The following is an 18,037-nucleotide window of genomic DNA, read 5'->3' as shown; positions in this document are numbered from 1 at the left end:
AGCCAGGAGGAAGGACTCCAAGCCCACCCCCACAGTGACACACTTTTTCCATCAAGACCACACCTTCTAATATTGCCACTCCCTGGACCAAGCATATGCAAAACCATCACATGCTTGCATCTATGATTCTTGATCTCTTTCTTGGGTTTTTTTATCTCCAGGGTTACCTCCCTTTGTAATTTCTTTATTGTTTCTATTTCCATTTTTAGATCCTGCATAGTTTTGTTCAATTCCTTTATCCGTTTGGTTGTTTTCTCTTGTATTTCTTTAAGGGAGTTATTCATGTACTTCTTAAAGTCTTCTCTCATCATTATGAGATGTGATTTTAAATCAGAATCTTACTTTTCCGGTGTGTTGGGGTATCCAGGGCTTACTTTGGTGGGAGAACTGGGTTCTGATGTTGCCAAATAGCCTTGATTTCCATTGCTTGTGATCTTGTGTTTGCCTCTCCATCTTGCTGTCTCTGGTGTTAGCTGGTCTTGCTGTCTCTGACTGGAACTTGTCCCTCCTGTGAGCCTGTGATCTTAGGTATCTCAGCACTTCTGGGAGACCAGTTCTCTCTGAGATGAATTGTGGTGCCAATAGCTATGGCACACTGTCAGCTCTGGAGTGCAGATAGAAACCAGAATGATCAGGCTGGTGTTAGGTTCCTGGGTCCTGCGGGCTCTGGGTGACTCCTACTTTGGCCTGGTATTGGGGCAGTAGTGGTGGTCTCACCTGTGATCTTAGGTTTGTCAGCACTCTTAGGAGACCAGGTCTCTGTGGGCAGGATTGGAGTTCAGAGAGTTGTGTCACAGGGTCAATTTTGGGGTGCAGATGGAAACCGGAAGAAACTATCATTGACTTTTCTCTTCCGCTTCCAGAAATTCCGAGCAAGCCTGTCAATCTCTATGAGATTGCAGTCAAGTGTACTATTCTGTCACTTAGTTAACAGCAGCACCCAAGTTTGCTGGTAGTCTGCTGTTGGACTGTTACTGATTCAGGTGAAGAGACCAAGCCAAGATTTTCTTTGGGGCTGAAGCAGGCTTACATACACACTCACCATTCTGTTGTCAAACATAGTGGAGTTCTTCCTGGCTCTAGGCACAATCATGATGTGACCAGACCTAGACTATTGTATTATCTATGGCTACCAACTTGGACCATTGTCTTAGACGCTGAAAGTACTCCACTGGCCTCCTCATAGTGTTAGAGTAGTAAAATGGCCCCCACACACTAATATGGACTTCCTACTGCTGAGTTGGATTTATAACCTATGACTGCTGCTTCCGTCTAGTGACATTTCTGGCCAGCATAGAAGCATGAAACCCTGGGCCACTTGACATCAGGGCTATTCTTAGGCTCCATCCATAGACATTGGCTTAGAGAAAGTGCTTGAGGTCCATGGCAAAGTTTTGTTTGTACTGCCCTTTTCTGTATCAGTGAATAGAGTATCACTTCAAGATGTGTTACCTAAAATTGTGGTAGTGCTGGTCAGCACACCCTTGCCTATCAAGGCTGATACTAAATTTGGTTGTACCTCATTTTCATAGCCTATATGGTTTCAGAGAAGCACTTGGGACCCGAGTGCAGTCGTTGCTAATAAAGGTCAAACATGAATCCATCCTACCAGAATGCACTAGTCTGTCTGGTAGCTGAACAGTTCTGCAACCTTAGCCTGTGAGCAATGGCATAGGGATAGATATTCCATCAGGGTGGAGTAGAGATGTTAAAGGCAGCAAGCCAAGGCTGGCACTAAGCTTTGCTCTGCTTAAACTCCACAGCCACCAGGGCCTGGGATGTTCTGAGGGTGTGCGAATATAAAGCTCATATTGTGACTGACCATGATGCAGGCAAACACTTGAGTTTGTCCCGCTGGCGTGCTTGTCTCCACCTGATGCTGCATAAGCCTAGAAGCTCTGCCTGCAAGATCTGTGTGATGTTTAGGGCCCCTGTGTTTCTCCCTGATACTGCAACTCACTGTCGTGTGCTTGCTATCACCACTTTCCCCGTTCATGTAGAGTACCATCTTTGTAATAAACTAGATGGTCATATTAAGACTGTTTATTAAAACTTGATATTCCACTTTACTCATTCAATTACCATTTTAATTGCTTTCTAAATATTTTTGTTGAATAATTTTTCATACTATGTATTTTGTTCTTGTACTTCTCCTCCCACAATTCCTTTCACCTCTTTCCTATTGCTCTACTTTATGTTAGGTTCTCTCCTCCCTCTCTACCTTCCCCCTTTCAAAACAAACAGGAAAAATAAAAACAAAAACCAAGCTGTCTTTCTCTGTCTTTCCACCCTTGTCCTGTCTCCCCACCTCCTCTCCACTTGCGCTTCCCATTTCAGACCCCTCCATGCATCCATAACTATCCATCCTTTTCCCAAGGAGATCTGTGTCCCCCACCCCCACCCCCGTGCCCCTGCCAACTCCCTTACTCTATACCTGACCTTTGTGGTTCTACTGATATAAGCACGATTACCATTGACTTAACAGATAATATATGCATATAAGGGAATATTATATCATATATGTCTTTAAAGGATTTTTTTCTATTTCCATCCACTTAGCTAAATCACGTCATGATTTCATTTTCTTAATGGCTGAATAATATTTCATTGTGTGAATGTACAATATTTTCTTCATTCATCTGTTGAGGGACATCAAGTTTGTTTTCAAGTTTTGGCTATTGCGAATAGAACAGTAATGGACATCATTGACTATGATCTCATGGGTAAAACAAAAAAATTCCTTGGTATGGGCCTAAGAGTTACCACTAGCAAGATCTAGAGTTTTCGTTAAGAAAAGATTTTCAGCATTTTATGTATTTATTTTGTGTTTCTCCCTGTGTTTGTGTATGTTGATGTTCACATGTCATAGTGATCTTGGGAAGACTCAAAGACAATTTTAGTATATTGGTACTTTCCTTCCTCCTTATGGGTCCTGGAGATGGAGCTCAGGGCATCAGTCTTGGTGCCAAGTGAGTTCACCTGGTGATCTCTTTCACCAGTGAGAAAGATTTAACGTCTTTAAAATTAATAACATAGTTCAAATTCCTTGTTCGATTTTGAATTTCCTATTATTTTCTATTCAAATATATTGGCAAAAAATCATTCATTACCTTCACTTATGCTTTTAATTCTTCACAGCTGTACACTTGAATCTTCTTTTCAAAAGTTTCCTGGACATTCCCTGCTGCCACCATGTGCCATTTTCCCAGTGTCTTTTATTACTTTTATTCGTGTGTTCAAAGAAAAGAATGTTGTGTTGACTTTCTCAGTTCTGTGCCTTTATTTCCCGTTTCTTGACTTCTGTCCTGGCACTCACTGGTTTTTCCCCTGAGTTTGAACTTAACTTGTTCTTCTTTTCCTAAACTTCAGGAGACAGATGTTTAGATCCTTGCCTTTTGGCATTTCATCTTTTCTCTTCTGTGCCTTTAATGCTAAGCATCATCTATATTCATAGTTTTAAAGGCATCCCATCAATTTTGATATGAGCCTGATAGTCTCAAATGTTTTCTAATATCTCTTCAAATGTTTTTATTTCTCTTTTGTGCCTCATGGAAATATCTGGTTAATTTATGAACATTTGGGATTTTTGTTGTCTTTTGGTTGCTGATTTCTCATTTATTCCATTGTAGTCATGGAATACACTCCATTCAATTTTCATGTCTTCATCATTGTTGAAACATCTTTTATGGGCTCATTTGTGGCTGATGTACTAGCTTTATATTAATTTTAAAATAAGGATCAGTTTTGCAGTTTGGGTTATAATATCAAGCAACATGTGTTAAACACATTATTTTTATACTCTTATTTCTAACCTTTTCTACTTTTTCTCTCAGTCGCGGAGAGAAGTGATTTAAACTCATACTGTCATTATATACTTCTGTTTTATTTCCTTTTAGGTTAGTCAATAACTGAGTTCTATATTTTTGTCTTACACTATTAGGGGCATATGAATGTTGATTATTTTTTATTTGGCTCTGTTATCATCATGAAAAGTACTATATTATCATGTAAAATATGGTAGTTCTAAAGTTTTCCCTTTTTTAATAATATGGAAGTGAGGCAAACTTTCTTTTAAGTATTTGTATGGTACATTTCTTTTTAACCTAATATCTATTCTATATACTTATAATTTGGACATATATTTTGTAGGAACCATAGAAGAGTTGAGCTTTTGTGGGGCTTTATGCTGGCAGCTTTGCACAGAGATCTCTGGTCTGACTAGGTACACGGGTTCAGGAGAAAGGGAGAGAACTAGGGCATAGAAGGGAATGACTGTTGCCTCCTCCACTGTTGGTGCTGGTCCAGCTCTGTTTCTGGCCGGGCTAAGCCAGCAGGGAACTGGCTGGCCAGTGAGGGGTGCAGGGGAGCTTCTGGTGGTGATTTCGGGAGAGCAGATCTCTTCCCCAAGTGGTAGTGTTACAGCTCTTATGGCAGAAACTCTCAGATAATGTAATAATTCCTGCATTCCCTTAATCCTTCTGGAGAGGATTCTTAAATACAGTTTAGGGCCGGGTCAGGGCCTGGCAGTGGGTACTTCCTATTGGTTTGGCCTGAGAACCATCTACATACTTGGTCCTGCTTCTACATGACTGATTCGTCATGAGCCAACATGACTTGTGGTCATGTCCTTATCTGTGGAGGAGGGGACTGGGGTGTTGCCCTACATGACTGATCTGTCTCAAATCTCTCTACAGGGGGTTGTGGGGGGCTGTACCTATGAGAGGGGTCCAACCTCCTGGGAGACTGGGAATGCTCCTGCCATCCCCAGGGATTCAACCTATCTTGACCTGGAATCAGGGTTCCTGTCACAGCCTGCCACCCCACAACCTTTCATTTAGGGTATTTAGTTTATTTATTTAATATAATTTCTGATGTGGTTGGATGTATAGTTATCTCTTAACTACTTTTTTTTTCTTTTTCTTTTTTCTTTTTTTTTTCCGGAGCTGGGGACCGAACCCAGGGCCTTGCGCTTGCTAGGCAAGCGCTCTACCACTGAGCTAAATCCCCAGCCCCCCTCTTAACTACTTTTTAAAAGCTGAATGTTTTATACCTGAATCTATGCTCATTTTCATTTTCTTCCTTGTATTATCCACAAAGTAAGCTTTACTTATTCTATTGTTTATTCTTGTTTAGTTTCATAGTTTTATATTTCTTATAGTGTAAGAAAATTTACTTTAGATATTCAGAAGACATTTTAAATTTGTTAAAAGCTAGCATAAATGTTTGCTTATATGCCAAACAAATTAAGAAATTTTGAGTGCATTACAAAACTCTAGTGTTTGTTTTAATTTTTCTCATGTTAATTGCAGCTTTATTTTTAGGTCTTGTAATGTAATACCACCATTATAGTTTACTATAGTCAATATTCATTAAAATATCTCTTTCCTTGTTTATAATGTCTTTTTTCATACCTATCATTGTTTTCTGGAAATTTATGGTTTTACCTAGTTTTATTTTTCTTCTTCCTGGGGTATTTCCTTTAGCTTTCCATCTAATATACATTTTTTAGACTTTTGGTTATACAAAAGTGTCATTTAAAAAATATTTATTTTATTACTTATGAGAGGGGTGCTGGTTCTGTGTTTGTACACATGCACATGGGAGTGTGTGTGTATGTTTGTGTGTGTGTGTGTGTGTGTGTCTGTGAGTTTAAATTACAGTCAGTTGCTTGTGCTGGGAACTGAACTTAAGTCTTCTGGATGATCATCATGTGCTCTTAACCACTGAGCTATTTATTCAGGACCCATGAAATATGTTTTAATTTTGCCATAAAACCTTTTATGTATACATAAAATTCTTCATTGGTTATTTTCATATGAACATATTTCTATATAACTGTATAACCTTTAGCATTACACACACACACACACACACACACACACAAAGACAGAGACACAGGCTTTAATATGCTCTTTCTTGACACTCTCAGGTAGCAACACATTTCTGTAGATAAGATTGGATATCTTTGGCTATGTAGAGTGAGTCAATTATATTGCTTGTTGGTTCATTTTAATGTGCCAAAGGAGAATTTCAATTTCTAGTGCATCTGGTAGAAAACTGTCTCCCTTAGTAACTATGAACTTTAATCTATCAGAGTTTCACATGGTGAGAAATGAAAGCACGAATTTTGTGTTCAGTTGCTGGGTACATTTCTATAGAATTGCTTTATGGAGACCGGCCAACAGTGAAATGGCCTGAGATAGGAGCTCTATGCATCACCTGTCTTTCATGAACCTCAACTCTCACTCTTAAGGTGATGTATCGTTTTGTGGCTCCAGGGACAATTTTCAATTCAGTTTCCAAGTTCAGCAATCTCTGACAAGTCTGGCACCATCAGTTCATGTGCAGATCCTAGTAGGAGATTGCAAGTTTAACTTAGAGTGGAAAACTGTACTAAGCTTCTTGCAGTCAATGCTTTATGTTCGTGAAGTGGGGACACTCAGAGAATTAGGGGAAAGGAATCTCCACTGGAGAAAAGAATCTTTGTGTTCTGTTTACTGTTAACTTTTTACTGAAGAGATCAATTTAGACTTTAGTTTTCTGCTAAGCTCTTTCAGATCTAGGGACTATTGACAAATATCCTCATGTATAAAAATATTTCGATGAAATTATTTAAACTTGCTTTGCACTGTAATGCCCATATCTCCCTCATGTCTGTAGTTCAATTATTCGCTTTATTCATTACTTTGGATATATTGAACCACCTCCAGGATCATAACTTAGAAAAGGCAAAATTTCAGATTCTACCCAGACCTACTCAGGTAGAAACTGAGAATAAGACTCAGCACTCTGATTAAACAAACCTTTCATGGGCTTTGAATATATACTGAAATTTGAGGCACACCAATATATTCTGTCATCTGAACTATAGGCAAAAACTCATGCCAGTCACAGTATTCACTAAAATTGTTCCTATCCAGCAAGGATAAACATTCCAGAGCTTTGTTAATAATGCTGGCGTTCCGGTTTAATATATTTTTAAATGTCTTACTAAATGTCATTCCTGAATGTCTCTTGGGAGATGCATTTAGGGTACACTGAGTAGCTAATGTCTGATAAATATACTCCAATATTTCAATCTCCATAATGTTTCCATTGCTTTCTCTAGAGGCTATACTCAAGAAATCTTAGCACTCTCCTTTAAGAGTGCCCATCATTTAGTGTAGGTTCCAGGTAACCAATTGTGGAAGCTTCCAGAATCACTCCCAGATGCTTTATCTAGTGCACAGAATCAGAATTACTCGTTAGGGTATCTGTTATACATATGCACAAAGTAGTCTGGGACTGCAATTCTCTTTCTCCATCAGTATTCGACATAACTTTGGTTGACTGTCCATAAATTGTCTTAAGTACTTACTGATATAAGCTAGCAAAATATTTTAATTCTGTTTAATGCATGCTCATATGTGATGTTTATACTTTTATCCCTAAGTTATGTTGGGATCTTATTCTAGTTAAACATCTTAAAAAAGAGTATATGGGGGTGTGGGTATATACCTTGAAGTGCTTTTGCTATGTTATGCTTACAAACAGGAGACTAGCATAACTAACTGTTCTCTGAGAAGCTCTACCAAGCAGCTGACTGGAACAATTGCCGATATCCACAGGCAGACACTGGATGGAGGTAGGAGACTCTTATGGAAGAGTTGGGGGGAAGGATTGAAGGTCCTAAAAGGGAAAGTAACTCAACAGGGAGATCAAAAGAGTCAGCTAATCTGGACCCCTGGGAACTCTCACAGACTGAACCATCAACTGAAGAGTATACATAGGATGGACCGAGGGCCCCAGCACATATGTAGCAGATACTCAGCTTAGTCTCCATGGCTTCCTTGTGTGGTTTATGTGAGAGAGGATGTGCTTAATCCCACAGAGACTTGAAGCACAAGAATTGGGGAATACTGGATTGGGCACCCTCTCAGAGAAGAAGGAGAGGGGGTATGGGGAAGGGACTCTGTGAGAGCTGGGACTGGGAGGGGCAGTGTTTGGGATGTAAGATAATTAATTAATTAATTAAAAAAGGAAAAAGATTGCTTTGACAGACTGTTCTGAGCAGAAATCTCAGGATAATCTTAATAGATTTAAAATCTTAATAGATTTAGAAGGCCTTTGGCATAGTCCCAAATTCCTCCGTGATAGAATTTCTGAGGAAATTAGAAATGGAACGACTATTTTTGAAAATAATGAGGCCTGTGCTCAGAACTGATCTAAACTGATTCAAGAGCTCCCTGCACCCAAATCCCATGGGGGAGAGATCATAACACTTAGAAGTTTGGACAATCCTGTGACAGCAGGACAGTCTGCCACTGCTGCCCACCTCTCACACATCCCTGGCCCAAGAGGAAACTACACAGTGCCTCTGGATACAGGAATATAGGGGCAGTGTGTGGCAGGAAACTCCTGGGTCTGGCCTGAGCCTGGAACTGAACTGAACCGTGTACACAGCTCTCTGTACCCAAATCCTATGGGGGAGAGAACTGGAACCTCAGAAGTGTGGACACTCCTGAGAACTCAGAGGAGATTACTTTCTGCACACATTCCCAACCCAAGAGGAAAACACCTAGTGCCATCTGTACCCCCTGGACACAGGGACCTAGGAGCAGTCAGGGGCAGGACCCTTCGGGTTTCTGCCTGCTCCTAGAGCTGAAAGCCAGTTGGCAGGAGCACCCACATACATGAGAGCAGAGCTGAAAGAAAACAGGTCTACAGGAGTGCTGACACACAGGCTTATGGGAGGGTCAAGCCACTGTCAGAGACAGAAAGACAAGCTAACACCAGAGACAATCTGATGGTGAGACGCAAGCACAGGAATCTAAGCATCAGAAACTAAACTACTTGGAATCATCAGAGCCCAGCTCTCCCACCCAAGCAAATACTGGCTATCCAAACACAGCAGAAAAGCAAGATTTAGATATAAAATCACATTTTATGATGATGATGGAGGACTTTAGGAAGGGCATAAATAGCTCCCTTAAAGGAATACAGGACAACACAGATAAAAAAGTAGAAACCCTTAAAGAGGAAACACAAAAATTCCTTAAAGAATTATAGAAAAACAACCAAACAGATGAAGAAATTGAACAAAACGTCCAGGATCTAAAATTTACACAATGTCTTTCTACAAATCCAGTTCTACAAAGGATAATAGATGGAAAACTCTAACACAAGGAGGGAAAATACACCCTAGAAAAAGCAAGAAAGTAATATCCTTTCAACGAATCCAAAAGAAGAGAGCCACACAAACATAATTCCACCTCTAACAATGAAAATAACAGGAAGCAACAATCACCATTCCGTAATATCTCAATAAAAAGACATAGACTAGCAGACTGGATACGTAAAGGGTACCCAGCATTTTGCTGCATACAGGAAATACACCTCAGAGACAAAGATTGACACTACCTCAGAGTAAAAGGTTGGAAAACAGCTTTCCAAGGAAATGGTCTGAAGAAACAAGCTGAACTCACCATTCTAATATCGAATAAAACCAACTTTCAAACAAAAGTCATCAAAAATGATAAGGAAGGACACGTCATATTCATCAAAGGAAAAATCCACCAAGATGAACTCTCAATCCTAAATATCTATGCTCCAAATGCAAGGGCACCCACATTCATGAAAGAAACCTTACTAAAGCTCAAAGCACACATTGCACATCACACAATAATAGTGGGAGATTTCAACACTCCATTCTCATCAATGGACAGATCATGGAAACAGAAATTAAACAGAGACATAGAGACATAAACTAACAGAAGTTATGAACCAAATTGACTTAAGAGACATCTATAGAACATTCCATCCTAAAACAAAAGTATATGCCTTCTTCTCAGCACCTCATGGTACCCTCTCCAAAATTGACCATATAATTGGTCTCAAAACAGGCTTCAACAGATACAGGAAGATAGAAATAATCCCATGCATCCTATCAGATCACCATGCACTAAGACTGGTCTTCAATAACAAGAAAAATGACAGAAATCCCACATATACATGGAAGTTGAACAACACTCTACTCAATGATAACTTGGTCAAGGAAGAAATAAAGAAATTAAAGACTTCTTTGAATTTAAGGAAAATGAAGGCACAACATGCCCAAACTTATGGGGCACAATGAAAGTTGTGCTAAGAGGAAAACTCATAGCTCTGAGTGCCTGCAAAAATAATCAGGAGAGAGAGCATACATCAGCAGCTTGACAGCACACCTAAAAGTTCTAGAACAAAAGAAGCAAATACACCCAAGAGGATTAGAAGGCAGGAAATAATCAAATTCAGGGCTGAAATCAACCAAATAGAAACAAAAAGAACTATACAAGGAATCAGCAGAACCAGGAACTGGTTCTTTGAGAAAATCAACAAGATAGATAAACTCTTAGCCAGATTAACCAGAGGGCACAGAGACAGTATCCAAATTTAAAAAAAAATTAGAAAGAGAAAAGAGACATAAGAAGAGAAAATTAAAAAAAATCAGATCCTACTACAAAAGCCTGTATTCAACAAAACTGGAAAATCTGGAGGAAATAGGCAATTTTCTAGACAAATACCAGGTACCAAAGTTAAATCACAGACAGATATCCATCTAAACAACCCCATAACTCCTAAAGAAATAGAAGCAGTTATTAAAAGTTTCCAAACCAAAATGAGCCCAGGACCAGATGATTTTTTGTGCTGTTTGTCCTCCAGTTTGGTGTGTGTATGTGGTGATGGGGGTTGTCAGACAGTTTTTGGGGTAACAGACAGTTGTGAGCTACTATGTGAGTGCTGGGACGCAAACCTGAGTTAAGTGCTCCTAACCATGGAGCCATCTCTCCAGCTGCATGACTGTCTTTTCGATGTTCAGACTGAAAATCAAATTTCTGTTCCTCCAACTACTAACTCTGTGGGAATTTGTTGTGGTGATTATAGAAAAGTAATGGAACACGGGGAAAGATAAAGCCAAACAGAGAAATAGGGAAAGAAAAATCTGCAGATTAAGCAACTAGCATAGTGCAGGTTAAGCAACGAGGCAGGAAATTGATAGAATGAGATCTCACAAGTGTGCTCTTCAAATTGGCAATGATCAAAGCAACGGATAACTGTTCTCCATGATATTGAGACGTAAGCACTTATGTTGCCTATGAGAGTGTGAATTTCTGTAACTTTTGAGAAAGTAAGAGATGATACATAATATTATAAATAACACAGGAATCCTTTGATTAAGAAAAGCCAGTTTGAGCCATCCTTCTTAAAGAAATAATAGGATCATTATTTTTCCTGTAGATGTCTAAGAAAATTTGTCATTGTGTCTAAAGCCAGAATCAATCTTTAGATCTGCCTTGAGGAATAGATAATAAGTGAGAGTGTATCCACGGAGCGAAGCATTGAACCCACGATGGAGTTAAGTAGATTTCTACACAGGTCTCTCGTAGTCTGTCCTTCGCATGCTATTGACTGAAAAGTAAGTGCCAAGAAATGGTAATAGTAGGACCCGTCAGGATTAAAAATGGTACACCAGAAAGTGAATCAAAATATATATAACGATATTTATGTTCCTGTGTTTGTGAGAGCAAGATGTGAAAACTCACGCAGAAATTACAGCCTTGGTGTAGGGGCCGGATGAGAAAGAGGAAAATGGAACACTGTCTTCATCCAACTCTGTTGACTGAGTTTTATAATGAAAACATCTACAAGGTTAGGCACATCTAGTACAATCTTAGGACATGAAAGAAATCTTACAATCTTGCATATGCCCCGCTGCCTAGAACTTGATTGATGATGTCTGCCTGGCTCTGGGCTCTTTCCACTGACCTGGAATCTAGTGTAGATTGCAATGCACTGTCTTCTTCCACACTCAGAGCACCTTTGTGCACCGGCCGGAACACTCAGTGGTGCCCCCCGTTCTTTTCCAATGTTGAGGGGAAGATGGAGGTAAATGAAAGTGCAGATAAGAAGGACAGGCCTCATAAATCTCAAGCAACGGAGGCAAAGGTGGGAATTGTGGGGCATACTGAGAGTGATATGCCTTATCTGAAGCGGATGCATACCAAACAAGCTGTTTATTTGTGACAGCAAAGGACAAAAATTAAGATAAGAGAATAAGTGCACACACACATCTTATTTCTGAGATGGAGTTATCTCTTAACACCCCTAAAGCATGCATATTTTCTCATGTTTTAAGGTACACATTTTGTATGTGCCATGACAATTCAAATGTTATATATAGTGATTTCCTCATCCTTCCTTCTGTACGTTCCCAACTCTGACCTCTACTCAACCAAGCTATTCATGTGATCTTCATGAGAAGCTAGACAAATATGAAGGAAAACAGCAAGAAATAGTCACATTATATTAGATTTCCCCAATATCCTTTTGTTTTAGTTGTTTTTTGACAACTTGACACAAACTTGGTGTGTGAGAAGAGGGAATCTTAATTGAGAAATTGATAAAATGCCCACACATAATTAGCCTGAAGGCAAGTCTGTGTGGTTTTGTCTTGATTAATTATTGATGGTGACTCAACTCATTGTGGGAGGTGCCACTTCTGGGCAGGTGGTCCTGGGTGGTATAAGAAAACTTGTTGAATAAGCCACGGGAAACAAGCCAATTAACAGTACTCAGCTACGGTATCTGGTTCAGTTTCTGCCTCCAGGTTCCTACATTGGATTCCCTTAATAGACTGTGTCCTAGGATGTTTAAGTCAAATGAATCCTTTCTTCCAAGTTGCTTTTGGTGAGTGGTCTTTACCACAGTAAAAAGAAACTTAGCTAGGGTATTCTTTAAGATCTGAAAGGCCGTCTTGTATACCTTTCAGTTGGAAGAGTACTTGCACAAGCCCTGGATTTTCTCCTTTGCACTGTGCAAAATTACATGCGGTGGCTCAATATGGTGGCATAAGCCTGTAATAAGCGGCTGTGAAGTGGAAACAGGAGAACCAGAAATCCAAGCATCCTCGGCTATGTAATGAGTTTGAGGCCAGCCCAGGATGCATGAGAGTTCTCTCAGGAAACAAAAGCTTCAGAAGGGCAAAAGGGCAAACCCGAATAAAGCTCAGTTATTTGTATTTATTATTTATTGAAATATATTGTTCAGACCTTGCATGCATGTGATCCCCTGTGTTGGCTTCTTGAGTAGCTCAGAAAACAGGTACACACCTCTATGCCCTACTTATGATGCATGGTTTATATAACAATGATAGGACTGTAAGTAAAAAAGAGAAAAAAGGTAGCCTACGCCTTCCCTGCCACTTGCAAGAAGAGGGAAGAGAGGCCGTGGCTGCTGAGGACTGACTGGCAGGGAGTCTTCGATGGGAGTCTGTGAGTGACCCAGGCAGGATACTCTGGTAGCTGTTGAGTTTTGTACTAATTAGTAATTGTATTCATACCATGATATAAAAACATATTTTTTTAACCCAACAACTCGTTTAGTGGAACCAACACTGAAGTGCTTAGTAAAACATCACTGTCATGTTTGTGTTTTTCATATCTCTGTGGATGCTCTCTGCTCTGGGCGTGCATGGCTCTGGGCATGCACATCTCTGACCATCACTGGTGGTGTTAGATAGAGGTGTGGCTGCAGCATTGTTTGCGTTGGGATTTACAGCAGGCATTGGAGTCCCTACTTGTTGAATGCTGGATGCTGTGCGGGGATTTTTGGAGATGTGACTGCCCCTGTGGGGCTAGGGGGAGATGAGGGCTGAGGCTAAATGAGTCCAGACTCTTGCATATAATGTTGGAGTCATGACAATAGGCAGATCAGGTTGAATCAAGAGAATAACAGGGAAAGAGAAGAATGAGGAGACCTCAGTGACCAGTACAATCTAAGAGTAGATGCTAAAATTATCAAGCAAACTGGAATGAGAAGAGAAACAAAAGCAATATCTGTTTAGCCTGGAGACTTGCAGAACAAGGTTTTGGAGATACAGAACAATATAAACATATATTATTAATAACTGTTAAGATAGTTTTGGGACTGAATATCTATCACATGTGATAAATGAATGAAAGGTATGAAGAGAAGCTATGCAAAAAGTCTAAATTAAGCCTCTTCCTCCCAATGTGTTTGTTTTCTTTGCTTGATTTCTTACAGCTGATTTCTGCCCTTTAAGTTTCCCATGCATGAGAAGACACAGTGAGCTGAGCCTTTATCAATGATCTTGCACTATACTGAGATAACCAAAAGATTGTCTGGCTTTAGCTGAGGAAAGTTTAGTAAAGAACTAAGGTCAACATTGTAGTGTGAGGAGAAATAGCTAGTGGTCTCAGAAGAGTTGGTGAACTGAACTTCTGTGTAATTCCATGAACTTTCAGGCAGTATGAATTATAGAGAAAATATCAACTGCAGCAGAAGTTTGAATCACATGCAGACCATCGTCTGGGGACTCTGTACAGGATCAGTACAGACTGACATCCTTAGTTATACCCGGTGATTACATCTAGAGATACAAACCAGCTCCTGGATAATCTGAACTAAGGACACAGGACACAAGGTATCAAAAATCTGACATTGGGAACCACGTGAAAGAAGTACAACGGAAAGGTATTCATGCTGACACAGCGTGGCTGAGAAAGAGAAAAGCTGTATGGATAACGGTTTTGTAATGAGGATTCTCTGGCTTCAGTGCAGTGATTGGAAATGAAGCATACAAGACTGGCAGCTCCGTAATTGATTTCAAGACAGGAGAAGCCACAGTTTTAGCCCAGAAGGATGCAATAATAATTTTTCATTATTATCCCAGAATATTTTCATTTCATAAAGAAAAGAGGTTTATTTGGGCCCATGGCTTTGGAGGCTCCATACCTTCACCTGGCATTGGCTATCTGGATCACAGACTCTTGGGCATTACACTTCTCCTTTTGTTAATAAACCAATGACAGTTCTACTCTAATGATTTTTTTGTTGATAAATTACTATGTGTAATTAGGGTTGCTAGCATGTGCATATTGTAGGGTTATTCAAAGAACCCTAGTCAGTTTACCTGGAGTTACATGCCTGAAGGAAAATAACGCCTTTTTCTCAGTAACCATTGATTGGCAATAGCTTCTTATTTAGAAGTGGAAGCCCATGTAACATTCCCCAATCCATGCTGGCATGTTGACGAGCTTCCTCTTATATAAGTTTTGTTAAAGTATACACACCTATTGTGAATTTATGAGTGCAATGACTATATTGTTCCCAGTATAGTATTTCAAAGTACTTTCCTTTATCTCCCAGTTCCTCCCCCCCCCATGATGTTCCCTGAAACTGGAGGTTAGGTGTGATAAAGAAGTCTTGTTAAGGGCTGAATTCTCAAATGTCACGTGTTCTCAGCATTTTGATCCATTTTAGTTTCCACAGATTATTACCCACAACAAAAAGAAATTTGTGTGATCAAAGTTGAAAGCAGCACTAATCTGTGTATATAAATATATTTCTAAGGCAGTTTTAAAACATTCATTTAGTAAAATAACAGAAATAAAGTTTCCTGTAGGCTTGGTCTCTGACTGACTTGGCCATGGCATAAGATCTTCTGTGGAATGGGAATCGAATTCAACCAGAAAGTAATTGGTTAACTTCTTAGCATTCATGGCACTATTGTACCACTGGACACATCTTGGCTGTCAGATTAGTGTTGTAGAAAGCAAAGTTTAACACTGAATAAGATCACTGATCACTGTTCTCCCCAAGAGTTCTGTATAGGACTCTCCAACAATATGAAAGCCAGCTAGCGGGGACCAAGTCTCCAGATCAGTACCAGCTTGATTTATCCATGTCGGGCTATAAAAGTATGTAATGTATTTATCAGTAGGGATAGGTTGAAACCCCAAAACAATGACAATGGATACAAAAACTTATAGGGAGATACCCTTTGCCTGGCACTAAGGTCTTTATTTAATAACCCATGAGATGTAGAATCACCATTATTTATCCATGAAGACTACTTCAATTCAACTCCATAATCAAATACAGGAAAAGATGAGATTCACTTTATGTCCACAACCCCAGGTCACTTACAGAGGAGTACATGAAGGGGGCAGTGAAGGACATAGAATGGGGACAGAAAGGGGATGCAGAGACGAAGAGTCAGGGTTTTGACTGATGGTGTTTCAGAAATTTTGTCGCTGGGAGCCAAGTGAAGGCCATTATAACTGTGATAACTTTTCACAGTTTTGATAATGGTATTGTAGTCTGTTCTGGGGGGCTGGGCATAGTATGATATTTTCCCTTGTCTTCCAACTTGTCCACACCACCCTCATCATAGTTTGAATCATAAATGTCCCCAAGGATTATGTTTTTGGCATTTGTTCTCTGTCTGGGTGTCCTCTCTTGAGAGGCCGTGAGGCCTGTAGGAGGTGGTGCCTGGTTAGTGGAAGTAGGTCTATGTCTTTAAAGATGCTAATACAACTCCTGTTTGAGCCAATTCTCTACGTTTTGGTCCACTGCTGTTTACACCACAATCCTCTGCCACAAGCTTCTATTCATGTGCATGAAGCTAAGCAACTATGGACTGAAGGTTATGGAACCATGAGCCAAAATAAATCGTTGATTTCTTAAAGTGTTTTTATTAGGTACTGTAGTCACAGTGACATAAAAGTAAATAATACTAGCATGATATTTTTACATATGTGTACTGCTCACACCTCTGTTAGGTACTTATGGGGACACTCTGCACATCACTGGCCTCTGCCTCTGCAGACCTGTCCACCCTGCTTTCTGACTTGACAACTCTAGCCATCTAGGGCTCCCTGGATTCAGTGGGGCTCTTCTTCCTGAACCATAGACATGGATACCACTAAGGGCAGAAGATGGTTCTCTTAGTTAAGATTCTTATTGTTGTGATGAAACGCCAGAACCAAAAACCAAGTTGGGGAGAAAGGGTTGATGAAAGTTCCATATCATTTAAAGAATTTAGGACAGGACCTCAAACAGGGTAGGACCTTGGAGGCAGGAGCTGATGCAGAGGTCATGGCGGGGTGCTGCTTACTGGATTGCTTCCAATGGCTTTCTCAGTGTGCTTTCTTATAGAACCCAACCATCATCTCAGGGATGGCACCACCCATAATGGGCTAGAAATGCCCACATCAATCACTAATTAAGAAAATTCCTTTCAGATGAATCTTATGAAGAAACCTTTTCTCAGCTGAGGTTCCCGCCTTTCCAGTAACTCTAGTTATGTCACGTTGACCTAAGATTATCCAGAACAACATTATTGGGGAAAACCTGGGTTCAAAATTCAATAGTAACCTTGAGGAAAATCTTATTAGAGTTTGAGAGAAAGCCACTGATCCGGCAGGCTGAGAATTTCAACAGTTACTAGAGAAGGGAAAGAGAAAAGGCTTAATCTTTTAGGGCTTGGCATGTCTAGCAATGGAGGTCAGCAAGTAGCCACACAATGGCAAACAAAACAGCTGCATGGTGAAGGCATGAAAGAGAGAGAATGAGAAAGTTCAGAGTATCAGAATAAAAAAAAAACCTACTTAGGCTTTGACTCATATCCACCAAGAAAAGGAGGAAGAAGAGGAGGAGGAGAAAGGAAGAAGAAAGGAAGAAGAGGAAGAAGAAAGGAAGAAAACAAAAGAGTAAAACTGAAATCTTATCTTTTTCCAAGTGATTATATATATATACACATATGGGCTGACTTAGCAGAGCTGCATGGCAGTAAATTCATGAGTGACTACAGTGAGGGCAGAGTTTCTGGGAAGGAAAGTGCACTGTCTCGTTAAGGGGATAATTGCTCTTACCATCTCTTTAGCTTGGCTTAGGTGAATATACCTTCAAGAGGAGTGGTTTCTTAGGCAACCCACTGATTGGCAGCCCGGTGGCATTAACTTTTAGGAGAGGAGTCAGTATTGTATAAAGTTATACTGTCTGAGCATAGGTATTTGGTTAGGGAAGCTTTCTTCCTCAGTGGTCTCTAAGATGACACTGAGTTGGTAGTAGAAATTTGCATGAAAGATGTAAGAATGGGGTGAGGGCAATGCCAAGGTTTCAGAAAGCCAGTGATACCAGGCAATGTGTGTGAGAGACAAAGTCTATGCAAAGGAGGTCCTAGAGACCATTTCGTGGAGTTGAGAAAGTAAAGCCC

Source organism: Rattus norvegicus, chromosome 16 (genome assembly GCF_036323735.1).
Source record: "Rattus norvegicus strain BN/NHsdMcwi chromosome 16, GRCr8, whole genome shotgun sequence".
NCBI classification, from domain to species: domain Eukaryota; kingdom Metazoa; phylum Chordata; class Mammalia; order Rodentia; family Muridae; genus Rattus; species Rattus norvegicus.
This window is presented reverse-complemented; position numbering follows the sequence as displayed.